Source organism: Cupressus sempervirens, chromosome 10 (genome assembly GCF_028749045.1).
Source record: "Cupressus sempervirens isolate cs-2001-9-10 chromosome 10, ASM2874904v1, whole genome shotgun sequence".
Classification (NCBI taxonomy): domain Eukaryota; kingdom Viridiplantae; phylum Streptophyta; class Pinopsida; order Cupressales; family Cupressaceae; genus Cupressus; species Cupressus sempervirens.
Window position 1 is genome coordinate 1,283,177 of NC_143127.1, and position 15,157 is coordinate 1,298,333.

Consider the following 15,157-nt stretch of genomic DNA (forward strand, 5'->3'; position numbering starts at 1 on the left):
TCTCTGAGATTGAAAACTGAATATTTCTTTTCTTTTCTTATAATTGACTAAGTACTACTTAAATTTGCTATTATTTTCATCGAGGATGATCTAAGGGGGTGGGAATGTTACATCCCAAATTTTTGCCCTAAATATTAAATTGATTATAGCCATTGGTTTAACAAATTATGATCATGTGAAGCAAGTTAGTTAATTATAGTCATCGTATCAATTTATTTCTTCCTAATCATGTGAAGCGAGTTAGTTAATTATAGCCGTTGTATCAGTTTATTTCTTCCTAATCATGTGAAGCGAGTTAGTTAATTATAGCCAGTGTATCAATTTATTTCTTCCTGATCTTGTGAAGCATATATGTGGTATTAACTACTAACAAGATATTTTCATAATCACGTGAAATGAGTTAGTTATTTAGACGTTGATCAAATGATCGGCAATGGTTTTAAATTAACAATTGATATATCTTGAATTAATGTCTTGGCAAGAATGTATGTTTGAGTGATTGCAAGAAGAAGACTGAAGAGAGGGGAACCATTACTAAATGGGATTGTCGGAAGGGGATGGTCGAATAGTCCAGTCATCTAAATTTGACAGGTTTGACCTAAGACCACTCTGGCAATGATACTTGGTTTGATAACATGATGCATTATGGAACACACATGAGCTATTAAAAGAACAATATAATAGTCAATTAAAAATTAAAACTATAATTCATACCTTTGAGGAAATTATTAATAAATTCATTATTTAATTATTATTATTCACACTTAAATATGAACATATGTACATAGAAATAAAGTGACACCAATAAATAATAAGCTATAATCTAATGATGCCACTTTACCTATACGTACACATGAACATATTTTAAAATGAACGACAATAATAAAGTAATAATAATAATTCTTTAACTTCTTATTTTCTTTCTTTCTTTTCCTCCTCTTTAATTGTTTTGAATAACATTCGAATGGATTTCTTGTAATCGAAGGGAGCTGTAGAGTCGAGCTCCTCCTTTTTAATAGAACTTCTTAATTGTATCATGCATTCTTCCTTCAATCATTTTGTTCTCTACTATCGGTGCTTCCCAAAACGACTGATACCAAATTCCATTTGTTATTACTACTCGTCTCGTCCTCTTTTTATTTTCCATATTCCTCTCTCCTACTTGGCCGTGGGAATCAGAACAAGTCGTGGACTTCTCTTACCCAATCACAGAGTCATCCGGGAATTACAGAGGCATCACGTAAGATTATTGTCATGACATGAAATATTTTCTTTATTTATTCTTCTTATGCTATGTCTGATACAGAATATGAATCATATGTCATCAATTGTTTCCTGAATATTTTTCTTTCCAGATTATAGAATCAATAGAATAACTTTTGTGCCATTGAACCATAATGTTTTCTATCATACTGCTATGCCGGCTATGAGCCTTGACCATCCTATGGAACCAACCAAACTTTGAGCAAATTTATATCTTATTTTCATTCCATTCGAGTATCTGATTTTATTAATTTCAAATATTGAAGCTACCTATTTTCTTTTCAGTTTGAAATTGAAATGATAATGAGAAGATTTTAGTTCAACTATTTTGTCCAATATCTCGTTAATAATCTTTGTTATTTAGAGCTTCAACCATGGAAATGCAATAATAACCTTGAATAAATAACTCTGATCATAACTCAATGCATTCATTTCTACCATACTGAGATGGTAAATATAACCAACACCAAGGAATTCACTGGCGCTATTGCCATTATAGGTGAAGAGGTGGAAAGAATACATAGTGGATATGACTCGTGAGCACCTAGGAATCACCGGCATGGCAGATTAAGAAGGTGAGGAGGTGTAGATGAGTATGCACAACAAAAAAATGGCATCAAATTTAATAAATAATAAGTTAAATACTACAATAGCTCATGCATGTCCTAGCTATGTAAAATGTTGTCAAGTCGAGTGGTGGAGATCGGGTTTGTAGACTCAATTTGAAATCCTTGGCCAGGGTAGAAGTTAGGCAGAGGTGCCAAACATGTGATCTTTGTTGATTGTCCAAACGCTTCAATTATTTTGGAGAATAATTGTTAGGACTTCAATCCACCTAATTACTCTAATGGTTGGGCTTATGAACATCCCCAGCCCAATCCCAAGGTAGGGAGGGTTGTTCTATTAATTTAGAATGTGTGGGGATAAGTAATGGTCTACGGTTGGGAGGTTAAGCCTATGTCAATGCTTCTCCTCTCACCAATGCTAAAGCTTGGACAACAAGATAAAGAGATTCATCTGTTTTCGCTCTATGTTCTTTCACTTTTTTATCTCTGCTAGAATAGATAAATATTTTTATTTCAAGATGTAGAAAATATTTACTTTTATGTTAATAAGCTTTTCAAGTGATGTAATTAGTCGTTACCTTATTTTTAGCTAAATATTTAGAATCAGTCAGACTGTTAAGCAATATCTTTTTTGTCAAAAAATCAATTGAATATCTAAGATGGATTGAAAAGAGTTTCTTTCAGTTATAATCAGTTGGTGGAAATTGTCGTCAGTAGATAGTGTAGTCGACAAGTCCATGTCGTCAGTAGATATTGTGTAGCCGATAGGTAGATTAGCATTGTCATGTAGTTAATGGACCCCTTCGGGAAGGTTCGACGGGAAGTATATATACCTTATCTGGGATATGCTTTGTAAATAGAACAATAGTATATATACTCCTTTTATTATTCGCATATGTCAGATAGGGTATATATACTCCTTTTATTATTCGGTGGGATCAGGAATAATCAAGTATATATACTTCCCGTTGAACCTTCTGCGGCTACACAATATCTATCGATGACATCATTCCCCCCAAAAGAAAAGTCATCTCCTGATGACTTCAAGACTAACCAAACTAGGAGACCACAAAATACAATATAGAAAGAATATATGCTAGAGGAGGCTATGATCCTGAAGAATGCTGCTGTCGGCACAATTCATATACTTGATCCCTCTGGATGCTCAAATCCTTTTGAATCCATGTATTAACCTCTACGGCTTCCTTTAGAAGAAGTGTTGTATCTATAGCCTGGGTCTTTGCTAACTGTAATTCCTGCTCAGCCGCTTTCAGGATAGGTTAATAGTGGGGAAGGTTTGGTGGGAAGTATATATACCCTATCTGGTAAGTATAGAACAACAATACTCCTTTTATTATTTGCATATGCCAAGGACATTACATTATCCTTCTCATGATGATTTACAATGATCCCAGATAGGGTATGTATACTTCCCGTTGAACCTTCTCGAAGGGGTCTGTCGACTACATGGCAATGCTAATCTACCTGTTGGCTACACAATATCTACCGATGACATGAACCTGTCAGCTACACAATATCTACTAATGACATCATCCCCCCGAAAAAAAAGTCGTCTCCTAGTGACTTCAAGACTAACCAAAATAGAAGACCACAAAATACAATATAGAAAGAATATATGCTAGAGAGGAGGTTGTGATCCTGAAGAATGCTGCTACCGGAGCAATTCATATACTTGATCCGTCTGGATACTCAAATCCTTCTGAATCTGTGTACTAACTCTACGGCTTCCTTCAAAAGAAGTGTTGCATCCATAGCCTGGGTCTTCACTAACTGCAATTCCTGCTCAGCCGCTTCCTTATCCCGCAAAAGTGTTGCATGCTCAGCTACCCACGCTGCTTGCTGGCTGGCCAAATCTGCATTTACCTTTTCTCTAGCCTCCCTCTCAGTTGCCAAAGACCTCTCAGCAATGACCTTGTTTGCTTCCCTATCCGCCTCCGCACCCCTGTGAGCATAATAGACTTCTTTGTACAATCCTATTATCTCATGTGTCAGCTTCTCCATTGAAGTGGTGCACGGCCCCAACTCAGGCTTGGTGGCTCAATCTGCCAACATCTCAGGTGTCTCAACTGCTGTCCAACCCTTGTCCTCAAAGCACGAATGGAACCACTCCGAACAAACCCCCCTAATATAAGCCTAGACCAAATGCAACTCTTTCCGCCGAATCATGTCCCTTCTTTAGTGCAACTCGCATGGCTTTGAGGTAGTCCCTGCACTTGTCCTCATCTTACCCATAATCCTCCTTTGCCACATCGTCCATGGTGCACTCCCCATCACTACTCATCTCTGCCACTCCTGCGGTAACCATGTCCACATCTGGTGCCGCCTCCTCCTTCCTAGGTGCATCCTCGGACTGTGGAACTACCACCTCCTGTGGCTTCGATACGGCTGCTGGTCCTGAGGAGACTCCTCCATGCCTTGGGGACTGAATGGACGATCCAACCTCTGCTGGAATGAGTTGGAATTGCTGCCACAAAAATGCGCTCACTCTATCTATCACCTCCATTCTCTCGGGCTGCTCTCTCTATGTTGGCTCGATGCTCTCCTTTTGTTGTGCTAGTTGTGCCTCCGTCAACAAGGAAGACGAAATAGTGACCACAACATCTGAGCCAATCACATCCAAACGAACCTGGGGTTCAGGCTCTGGCACTGGCAACTCTATCAACTCTGGCTCTACTGGTGCAATAGAGTCTAGCGTAATATCCTGGGAAGGCATGCCCTCAGGTGAAACAACATCTGTCGCGGTCGTCCGAAAAGAAATCTCTGTAGTGGCCGCCAGTGCAACATCTGTCATCCATGGGACACCATCTGCCACTGCCAACGGGACATCTGCTACTGTCTATGGGACCACCTCTGCCATTTCCGGTGGAGTCATAACGACCTGTGCATGACATTGACCAAACAGAGGAATGCGTGAAGTTGTGGACAAGTGCGCCGAAGTTGGCAACTGCGGCGGGGTGAAAAATGTGGACTCGCTAACTGCTGGTTTGCTGCCAACTTCTGCAAAAGTACTCTCTTCCTTGGACTCAGCCCCACTGCTCTCTGAAGTGTCCTCCCATCTTCTGTCCATGTCCCCGTAAGCCTCCAATCCTTGGAATACCTTCTTCTGCCCTGCTGCTGTTCCACCCGTGTCCAAATGTCTCCAATAGAATATTGGAGGCTCTCTTGGTGCCAACTTTACCCGTGGTGGAGCCTCAAAATCATCCATTGGTATCTAATTAATGGCTGCCTCCAGAAACAGGCCAAGGGCATGTTGCGGCATAAAGAACGTCCTGTGCCAAAGTGTCATGAACTCCTTTGTCCTGTCAGCGAGGACTGTAGCCCAATCGTACACTGTGCCATTCATGATGTCGTTCATGAATACAACCTACGGCAAAGCTATATCCGACGCCCGACTTGCCTCTATCAACTTGCTTTTGATGACATCCATGATGCATCGCCAGTGGTCCTGCCAAATAAAATCTCGCCAAAGCCCTCTGCACTTAGACCCCTTTACCACTAACTCCATCTCCTCAGGCGTAAGATCACGGCCTACTAACTTCACCCAATATTCTTTCCGTTCCTGTAACAGCTTGTGGTTCTTGATTTACAAAAATCTTTGTCATGTAAAATGAAATCAGTTACTTGTGAGCTTAATTTAATTTGAGATTAAAATATGGTTATGAAAAAATTATATGTTACATTTCTTTTTTCAGTACTTTTGGCAGTCTAATGTTGAACCAAAAAAGTTTTGTTTTAGATGGCTATTGTTTATTAAACAACTTGCCTTGCTTTAGGCTCCAATATGGACTCCTTGGGGCTTAGTCCTGGTCATTGTAATATTTGTGACACTATAGAGTCTTTTGAACATGTGTTCTTTCAATGTGATTTTTCCATTATGGTCTGTTCAATCTTTTTAGGAAGTCCAGTTTTGTGGAATTCAAAGCTTGCTCTTTCTTAGAGTGAAATTCTAGTTGGATGTGTTGAAATCTTTGATTCTAAATTGAACCAGTTTTGGTCTGCTCTTACCTATGAGGTCTTGTGGTTCTAATGGAAAGCAAGAAATGAAGAGGTCTTTCAGAAGAAAAATAGAAGACATACTGGGTTTACAAGTAAACTCACATTTTCTCATTAATTCACAGGTGTCTCTTTCTTTGGAGATTTCTATGGCTCAGTTTATTATGGTAGTTCGGGATGGACTACTTCTCATTCACAAGGAAGATGTCAAAGCTATCCACTATCTGAATCAATACAAAGACATGATGGATCCTGCTGAATTAAATCAGCTAGATAAGATGATGAAAGATCTGAACATTTCCAATGATCCCCAGAACTCTGCTTCTGATAAGAATGAACATAAAGATTCCACAAGCCCTGATGATAATGCGCCAAAAGAAAATGTCCTTGCAGGCTGGAATGATGAACTGTTTGCTACAGACTTTCTAGAGTCTCTAGAAAGTAATGATGGTTGGGGCCCTAGTGAAGGATGATAATTACTTCTTTATCAAGTTTGATACTATCAAGTTTTGATGTGCTCTGATGTTTATACTGCTACTTTTAACTCCTCATGCTATATATACTTCCCATTTTATTTCCATGGGATAAGTTCTTGATTTGTAATAAGTTGTATACGTTTATTGTGTCTAGTTCCTGAAGCAACTTCTATAATTTTGATACTTTTCTGCCGAATATATTCAGCTGAACTGATTGTATCCAGTGATTTAACTATTCTAATATCAAAAAAATTGATTGCATTTTCCATTGATGAAAACTTACGTAATTGCTGCAATCGTTCAAGGAGAATAAAAAATCCATTTCCCCTGGAGGTTGCCAACTTTGGTGAATCATGTAATTCATGGTCTCTGCACAATTTGTGTTGCCATTTAGTCTATTGTAATTTTACTGTTTTACTTCTGCTCTGTTTTCTTAACAGGTTTATGATATATAAGATAATAAAATAGTAAATGCAGAAAAAACCGAGCAGGTTATTGGAATGTTAATGGAGAGCAAAATAAATCCAGTTAATCGATAAATATGTGGATTACAGATGATATTCGAGCAAGGGTAGTTGGCAAACTATATAAAAGGGCCAATGAAATGATGAAAGATTATGAATTAGGGAAAGAGAGCATAGAGAATGAAAACCCAAATCCCAGAAAAGGGATCAAGGAACAGTACACTAACTTGAAGATTCTAATGTGTTAAAACTTCTATCCAAAAATGAATATACACAGACATTTATAAATAGTAATCAGAGTACAAAAAGGAAATGAAAAAAATTAGACACAGAAATGGCAGTAGTGGTAATAAGAACCGGATCCAAAAATTATTCATTACACAAGTTCCATACAGTTCGTGTTCCTGACATGGGAGACAGAATTCTGTAAATCTGTCTTATTCCAAGCATACAATAAACTTTCAATACAATTTATATGGATAGGAATAGAACAGAGTCAACAGACACCGGAGAAAGATGATTCATCTTCTGGCATTTACTGAAAGTTTGGCTTCACATTCATACCATATGTGCAAAATTAGCATCACGGCATTTTCTGCCACCGAAAATTGCCACTAACATTGCAATTTAGCAGTACAAACTAAACTGGTTATGAAGTGTAGCAAAAATGTCACCAAAATCACCTGAATTCAGAGCATATGGTGTTTCTGTTTTCTAGATCTTTTTGGGCACCAACTACTGGCCCTGTATGGCAGGCAAGAGAATCAATGGATGCTCTGTCAGAGCCATCATTTACTGAGTCACTAGAGTACATAGAGGCCTCTCGTGTCAAGCTGTAACCTGAATCACAGAGCAAAAAAGAAAAGGAATTAAATAACAGAATAAATAGATAACTGAAAGCGAGTTAGGTAGTTTACATAAAGCATGAAAAAGAGTTTTGTTCAAAGCTTTTTTGGTCCAAATTTTGGTTATGTGGGGAGTTGGTGACTGAAAGCTTACAATAAGCAGACCATAATATCATCCGTAAGTTAAACCAGATTATTATGAATAAAATAATCTAATCCTAAGTCACATTAATTGAGTAGTTGGTTGGTTTCTCCCAGGTTATTTTAGGAGCTAACTTGCACTTTATATGTATCTTGTACACTGATTGTATGAATTAATGGAGAATGAAGTGATTGTTTTTAATCTCTATTGTTCATGGCTTCTTCATTATCCTGGTTTGATGTTTAATAACTGGACGGTGGCTCAAACAAGTGCTGCAATTCCATTGCTTTCTCTAAGTTCTAGCAACCATTGCCACTGTAGTGGGATTTTTGTTAGCAAGTTTGATTGAAGGGTAGATATCTTACTGGAAGTCATCGGTTGACTTCTTGCAGGTGGTTTCCTCTGTAAAGGGCCTTTAGTTCTGGCCTGAGGTTATTGATGAAGAAGCACAGAAGCATTTTTCCCTTCATACCTAATTCTATGAAACAGGAAGAGACTGCAATATAAAAGAAGACCAGCACAGGTTTGCATGTGAAGTGCCCATCCAGCATGTGAATTCCTAAGTAAAAGCTGTTACTTCAACTTTAGAAAGTTCACCTATTGAAGCCAGAAATTTTCTTCATCACATAAATGTCTTTGCTGGTTTAGGACACACCAAATCAACATTTTCAGAATAATTAGTATGCTGGGCTGCATACTTATCTACTCCCATGCACAGTCAACACCTCTATCTGCAATATCTATTTATTCAAGCCTTCTGATTACACCCTATATGTCTCACTCATGATTTATATAGATGAAAGTAAAGCATATTGATATTCATGTTTTCCATTCTTCCAAAACAGGCAAATAAATGTACATCATCTGAAGTGTGAGTATCATCCTCTAGGTTTCCACAATATAAAAGATTCTTCCCTAACAGCAGTTTGGACAGGAAAATATATCTTATGGATGTTGCTTGCGATGTACTTATCCATCAGCACAGCTAAAATATTGATCTTAGTCAAGAAAACAATTAAGTGAAAGCAAATATGATTGAGCTCCTGTATAGGGTAATCTGCAGGCACGGGATTCAACCATTATAGATCTGGTCTTCAAAGAAAAGGAACAAAATGGGAGATTCAAATTCAAACATAGACAAGTTGATTGGGCATTTCATTCAATGTATAGATTTAATGTTTGAGTCTCACAAATGCTAAATTTAATGAAAGGTCTTACTTCCAATTCTATTTTTCTGCCAGAACCACAAAAACTAGTACCCATGGCTGCACCTGTTAATGTAATTTTGTCATTCGGTGATTACGGACTGTAAATTTCACATTTCTGGAAGTATGATTTTGTTGGCTTTTCAATAAGTGCAAAGATCCAGGAATAAAAGTTGTAAGGATGGTTTATTTTAATCCCCAAAAATAAGAATAAAGCATAAATTCATGATTTTTTGTTTTGTTTTGAGGTAATAGATGTTTCAAAGTTGGGTGTAACAGTGGTACATTTTGAAACTTTGTTTTCTGTGTTTGCAGTACAAGTTCACAGACCCCCAATAAATTTTGTTTCAATTATTGAGCATTTTCAGTGGTACATCAGATATGTGTGTAAGGTCTTGCACATTACATATTGCTTTGTTTGTTTTTCTTACCTCAAACCATGATATTTGTATGCTTTTAATAAGTAGATCAAAGTAGATGATAAAAAGAGGCAGAACTAATCTCAAAATGCTGGTCTGATAAGCTCTTCCCTGCAAGCCAAGGGAGTTCATGGGAAAAGTGTTTGGAGTGGTTGCCTCCTCTCTATAATGGGTTCATTTTGAAAATAATTTTTTATGCCTAATTGAAGTGCCTACTGCCATTTGAATATTTTGTTCTTGCACCTACTCAAACAGAGTGTGTCATGTCTTCTTTCCAAAAATCAGATGAAACACTCTTTGCTCAAGGAGCCATCAGAGATCAGGGGTCAGGACTATTGCCTCGCCCACGCCAGGAAAATGTTGGAGATTGAAGGTTGAGATTGTCACTTCATTCATACTAAGGAGACGTTAAAGATCGAAGATCGGGTCCATGGCTTGACAGATGCCAGAGGGCTGTCAAGGCTAGGGGTTTGAGGATACTGCTCCACCCATCCTAGAGGATAAGGATAGAGTAGATTCAACAAAACACCGGGATCAGGGATCCAAGCTTCTGTCTAACCCACACCAAGTCAGAACTTCGACTGAGAAAGCATAAGGATGGAGTAGATTCAATGACACACTGGGATCGGGGGTCAAAGCTTTTGTCTAACCCACACCAACTCAAAAGGAAGGAGAGTCTCTGAACTTTGACTGAGAATTCTATAAGGCCTCAGGCCGACCTAAGCTGTAGTGTGTAAAACTAAAATTTAGGACTTGGCACCAATTTGAATCTAGGCTGACTGATTTGATCTTTGGTGGGGCAGCATACAAACTTGGGAAGACATTTCAATTGTAATCATCCATGCTATGTTGTTTTATCTTTTGGGAACTTTGTGTTTAGCAATCTTCTATGGACAAAAAACCCATAGGAGACTGGAATAGAAGGATAAAAGAAGGACAAAACACAAGGGCAGTGTCAGTTGTAAACTTTTGTTGGTACACTTACTCAAGCAAAGTGTGCCATGTCTTCTTTCCAAAAACTAGATGAAAGGCTCCTTGCTCAAGGAGACTTCAAAGATCAGGGGTTAGGAACTTAGGACTACTGCTTGACCCATGCTAGAAATATGTTGGAGATTAAAGGTTAGAATAGCCATTTGAGTCATACCAAACAAATGTTGAGATCAAAGATCAAGGCCATCGCTTGACGCATGCCAAAGGGCTGTAGAGGATCAGGGTTTGAGGATACTACCCAACCCATGCTTGAGCATAAGGATGGAGTAGACTCAACAATGCATTAGGATTTTGAGTCGAAGCTTCCATCTATCCCATGCCATGTCAAAAGGAAAGAGAAGCTTTGAACCTCCAGCTGAGAATTCTGCAAGGCATGTAAAGATGACCCACGTTGTAGTGTGTGATATTCAAATTTGAGACTTAGCACCCATTTCAATCTAGGTTCCCTAGTTTGATCTTTGTGGGTAATATACAAAAATTAGGAGACATTTCAATTGCAATCATTCATGTTATATTATTTTATCTTTTGCGAACTTTTTGTTCCAGTCATTAAAATTAGGGAGACATTTTGCCTTATTGTCAAAAATGAAACCAAGTTCTCATGTAGAAGCAAGTGAAGAAGAAGGTTGCTTAGAGATCATGGATGAAGAGTTAACCTGAATTGAGAAGAATGAAACTTGGAAGTTGGTTCCAAGACCTAGAGACAAGAATATCATACCAAATGGGACTTGTTGATGAGAGTTTTATGCCACTACAATGTGTGGAATTGAATACTTAGTATTTCGAGATGAAACACCAAATATCAAAGTCTCTCTTGAGTAAGGATGCTCATATGCTAAAGAGTGCATATGGATTGTGTGATCAAATGAGACAACCCCAAGGTTCCTTCTTATTGTGGATTTAACTCAGTTCTAAATTCTAATGATGTGATACATTGGTTATCACAAAGGAACTTGCATTGTTCAATCAACGGATATCAACTACTTCAACTTCTTTTGACCAAACAAACTGCAAAGGAAAGGGTTTAGATAATCTAATCTGAGGCTACAATGCAAGAGATAATGAATGTCTTTGTGACTCTATTAGACTTAGTCTAGCCATCAACATCAACCAAGCTAGTGTAATATCCTATGGTAGATGTGAGATGTCCAAACTATTACCTTTCCATTGACACCATCCATCAATGCACATTAAGTGGTTTGGTATAATTAAGTTCACCAAAGATGCATCCAAAATATCTTTTCATTCAACTAAACACTACTTCTCAACAACATGAAATAAAATCCTACTCTAAGTGAGGAAATGTAGAAACCATAGAATGCTCCAAAGCAACACAAGTAATCCACCACTCACTCAACCACGCAAGACAAATTTACAATCAACAAGCAGCTAGTGGTTTGGTATAAGCAAGTTCACCAAAGATGCATCCAAAACATCTTTCATTCAACTAAATGCTACTTCTCAATAACATGAAATAAAATCATACTTTAAGTGAGTAAATGTAGAAACCATACAATGCAAAGCAACACAAGTAATCAACCACGAAGACCACTAATGAATTAGCAATCACATTAATAGCATTATGGCAACAATATATCCATGTCTCCCCCTACTCTAACCTAAAACTAATTGTACTGAGTTACAAATGAGAAGACATTACCTTATATAATTACTCAATTACAATGAGTGACTAGGATTGATCTAAGATCAACCAAGATTAAATTACTACATAACCCTAATTAGGGCTTCCAACTACAAACATTTAATGCTGGCCAATTACAAAAAGGAACTTTTTTATGGGCCAATAAGAAAATTACATTGCTTTTATTGACCAATCAGAAAAGAGCTCCAGTAGAGGCACTAGATGCCTTCCACGTGTACAATTGGCAAAATATGATTGGAGAATTTAGGACACGTGCAACTAGAATTCTCTGATTGGTAAAAAGCTTTAGGCATCACATCAGCATTCTTATCTTGCCATCTTTGTTTTATTTCCACTTCTCCATCTTCAAAATTTGGAAATCTTCTCATTGGCATGACCTTGAACTTGCTTTTACACAAAATCTCGATGACATCTTGAGGTACTTGCTTGATCAATCCTCATGTTTATCCTTGCATTGATTATACATCATTATTTTTTCCTTGAAGTCCGTTTACATCATGGCTTGTACTATGACCTTGAACCTCTTGCAACTTGCCAGTGAATCACTTGTGATAGCATTGATGACTCCTTCGTGTTGTCATTTGTTTGTCACCTTCACCCTTGCAAAACAAGAAAAAAAACCTTGTGCTACAAACATAGCTAGTGTAGACAACATCAATATAATCTAATGATTGAAATTCACATTATGTTAACTTGAGATAAAGTTGCAGCTGTAAAACAATTGCCACATTATGAATTTAAGTATGCTGGTAGAATTCTGGGTTTTCTAAAACTTAATATTTTGAATATCCTTGCATATACCAGAAAGCTGCTTGGATTTATCAGGACCAATCCTTGAACAACCATTAAACACTCAGTTTGCATCCTTAATCCCGATTTTGCTTCTCAAATCAAATCTGCATTAGTGATCATGTTCTGATTTTGTCCTCTATGCTGGGTGAGTTTGGGAACTGACTGGACATGGAGCTCCACAAGATGTCGGAATCCAACCTCTCCTTGGGGTCATCATGAGTTGTAAGAGAAGTCAGATTCTGACCATCTTTTGGGCACAAGCCCAAGGTAAAATGTTCAACTCCCAAATTAAAAAATTCAATTCAACCTCCTTCATGCTCTCAAGGTTGATTTAACATTCTAATATATACTTTCTACACTTCACCTTTCACACTCTGATCATTCCAACTTAGCATTTCATCTCTCCATCAGCATGTTCTTGCAATTCAACTTCATTTCTTGATCTCCTGATCATCCAATACTCTGATTTTCAGCAACTTGTACTCTCATGGATCAATCTCCTTGATTTCAAACCAACCATCCATCTTGTCATCATGTCATTGTTTAACTCTCATCTGCTTCCCAAATGGCTCTTTGGCTCGTGAGCCCCGAGGGAGGTCGAATTCTGACCCTTTCTTGGGCTCGACAAAGAGGCAAAACTCGCCTAAGTCATTGATTCTTTGTTCAAACTTCGTCATTATCTTGCCATCTTGACTTGCAATTCAATACTGCAATGCATAAAATGAGGAATGGAGCCCCACAACAAGTCAGATTCCTACCTGCTCTTGGTTCAAACCGAGGGTCAATTTTTTTTTGAAGTGTCAACTTGCTGCTTAGGGTGGAATATTTTATATAAAATATAGCATTTAAGAATTATACTTTAATTTATTTTTTAAATAAATACTGACAGGATATTCAAGAGTAGTTTTAGGTCTCTAGGAGTTCTAATGGAGATTCTAGATTTTGGGAGATCCTAAAAAATTTCAGACAATCAAATTCAGTAATTAGCACGCTTCCATCAATGATCTTTTCCATGGCTTTTCTTGACTTTCCAACATAAATTTGATACTAGGACAAGGATTTTAATTCATTTCATCATAAATCACTTGACACGACTTCCACTTCCTTGACTAGCTTGGCCCAACTCTCACTCATATTCTTGACAGACTTGACTCCTAACAAGCCAAAGTTGCTCAAACTCATCTCTTAAACTCATAGACTTAACAATTGCCACTGAACTAAGACTATTTAGGACAACTACGCCCTTGCCAAATGAAAAGAGGAGGTCCTCATTTGCAATGGGCAATGGTATGAAAACCTCACATCTAGTACCTATCCAAAGAATTGTTGCTGAACATTTAAAGAATAAAACACGTTTGGAATCTAAAACCTTTGATCAGTTCCCTTTTCATCTATCAAACAGTTATGAAATGCAATCAAAATGGAAGAAACCAGGAATTGAGCTAAGAGCCTTTGTTCTCAATTACTTACATGTTTGTAAGTGTAATCATTCCCCGCTCAATCAGGTCATTGGAAATGATCTAAGATTCACTATAGTTAGCTACTATGACATCCATAGTTCAAAAGCATCCTAGATAGAGCCTAAGTGCCAAATGGGCATCTGTAGCCCTAAAAATATTTCACTTTGGACATTGCTCTACTTTTGGCAAATTTGCATGGAATAGATATCCACACACCCAAACACAAAATACTTTGGATTTCCCTTCTCTTCATTCTCTCATATTTTTAATAGCAAGGTCCAAGAGACAAATTTGGGATCAAAGCATACCTACTATCCAAACCAACACACTTTCCTATATAAACTTTTCTTTAGCTTTCATATTTTCTTTTTCAATGTCATATTTCATTTTGGTCCATAAGTAGTGAAGCGCATAATGGGTAGCGGGCATAAGATCTTTTCAGTTACTCTAATTTCTCCTCCAAGACTCCAATGACTCGAAGCAATTAAGCATCAGTAAGATGTTGTAATTGAAAGACAAGTACTTTTTACACAATGAATGACTCCATTCCAAATTTAGGACAAATCCTTATGAAATGATGACGTTATTAGGAACAATCTCTAATTCACGAGAGTTTCACAGAGAGAGATCCAAGAAATAAACCGAACAAACCTATTGGGAAAACACTAAAGTGTGATTTATAATACATCACCTCTCTCACAAATTGGGAACTCTTTAAACTAAACTAACCAAACAAGTACACCTAAACTAAAGAAAACTAAACAACAAAGCAACTAAACTACTTCGGTCAAATCACTCAAGGAAAATATACTCTCTAGGCTCCGAAGACAATTAAAGTAATTGATAGAAAGGAAACTT

At 37.5% G+C, this 15,157-nt stretch overlaps 1 pseudogene across 1 annotated transcript in view; it reads right to left on the reverse strand.

Annotated features, from left to right (window-relative positions):
* Positions 1-7,127: 7,127 nt before the first annotated feature.
* Positions 7,128-15,157, reverse strand: part of LOC149532252 (uncharacterized) — a 39,389-nt pseudogene continuing 31,359 nt past the window's right edge. Inside the window, exon 2 of the transcript XR_016357359.1 lies at positions 7,128-7,623. The product of XR_016357359.1 is annotated as an uncharacterized LOC149532252 (transcript). The remainder of the gene's footprint in view (positions 7,624-15,157) is intronic.